This window comes from Prionailurus bengalensis, chromosome A1 (assembly GCF_016509475.1).
Source record: "Prionailurus bengalensis isolate Pbe53 chromosome A1, Fcat_Pben_1.1_paternal_pri, whole genome shotgun sequence".
Classification (NCBI taxonomy): domain Eukaryota; kingdom Metazoa; phylum Chordata; class Mammalia; order Carnivora; family Felidae; genus Prionailurus; species Prionailurus bengalensis.
This window is the reverse complement of record NC_057343.1, coordinates 93014176-93015820: the sequence shown is the minus strand read 5'-3', so window position 1 is coordinate 93015820 and position 1645 is coordinate 93014176. Positions and strand designations below refer to the sequence as shown.

The 1645-nt window shown below is 38.7% G+C and overlaps 1 pseudogene; it reads left to right on the top strand.

Annotated features, from left to right (window-relative positions):
* The first annotated feature begins 656 nt into the window (after nucleotides 1-656).
* LOC122472047 lies at nucleotides 657-931 on the top strand (annotated as a pseudogene).
* Nucleotides 932-1645: the final 714 nt, after the last annotated feature.

Genomic DNA, 1645 nt, shown 5'->3' with positions numbered 1-1645 from the left:
TCTCCCTCTCTTTCTCTGCCCTTCCCCCCATTCATGCTCTGTCTCTCTCTCAAAAATGAATAAACATTAAAAATACATTAAATAAATTTAATAAATTAATTTTTAAAAAAATAATAGAGAGCAAAGTCAAAAGGTATACCCTTCTAGGGGTTCAAATAATCCCTGGGCAGGTCTGATAAATAATGACCCAGGATGATGTGAAAAGAACATTAAATTATTCTCTTGCTTTGTTTCCAAGTGTTGGATAATTTTTCTTGATAGACCTCTTTCATTCTCCCAACGCATCCCAGTTTGTACAATAAATTATATGGCAGCCAAACTTACAGCACCTCATTGACATATTCCTCACCTTCCTGGCCAAGGTTTATCCTTTAGGATGTAGCACCCAGAACCAAAAAAAAAAACTCCACATATGCCTTGAACCATGCAGGCTACAGAATAATTCGGACCTCCCATAATCTCAACACTATCTCAGCACTACACATGAAATGAACAAAGATCACGTTAACAGCCACATGGTATCACTGACTTATGTTAAGCAACTGAAACCCTCAGTCTTCTTTACCTAGAATGCTCCTTTGGTAAATATATTTTTCAAAATGCTGATTTTACTCCTCCTGACACATAAAAACTGTTCTTCTCTTGACTTCGTAGCCATGGCGGCTGATGGTACCACTAACCTGTCACAGCAGCCACCTCCAGAGCTTGTGGACAAATGTATAGGATCAAGAATTCACAGTGTGATGAAGAGTGATAAAGAAATTGCTGGCACACTTTTGAGATCTGATGAATTTGGAAATCACATCAGAAGGAAGAAGGATCACCAAATTAGATCAGATTTCATTATATAGAAATAATTTAACAATGCTGGTTCCTGGAGGAAAAGGACCTGAAATATAAATGGATTTCCTTGGCTTACTCTCTTTTGTCTTATGATGACACAAAATAGAAATTTCTTTTTAAACTTTTAATGTTTGGATTCTATAAAGTTAAGTTTCCCAGTAAAGGGAAATGTTTTGAAGATGCATTGTTGGGGTTTTTTTTTAATTAATTTATTTATTTTGAAAGAAAGAGAGAGCACAAGCAAGGGAGGGGCAGAGAGAGAATCCCAAGTAGGCTCCACGCTGCCAGCACAGAGTCTGACAGAGGGCTCAAACTCACAAACCATGAGATCATGACGTGAGCCAAAACCAAGAGTCAGATGCTTAACTGACTGAGCCACCCAGGCACCCCTGAAGATGTGTTGTAAATGTCCATTTTTGTATCTTGGGAAAAGGAGAAAAGTTTGTTCTTTGAAGGCTAAAATAAGAATGTTGGCTACAAAAATATTATTCCTCCCTTTTGTATTTTCTTCCAGCCATGCATTCCCTCCTATTATATTGGAACTCTGCAGCCTTCTATCATAAATTACCCATGCTTAGCAAACATTGCTTATATGTTTTATAAAATCAAGTGATGATCCTGTCCCTCTGGAACACAAAGTATGGATCTAAATTGGTAAACTCTTAGAACCACTGAAATTATCACATCCTCCTAACCCTTAACCCAGGCAAACTGCACCACAGACACCTAAAGAGCAGGCTCATGCTGAGCAGATGCTCAGCATCTGGACCATGCCTTCAGCTGCCCCACCGCCCTCTGGCTG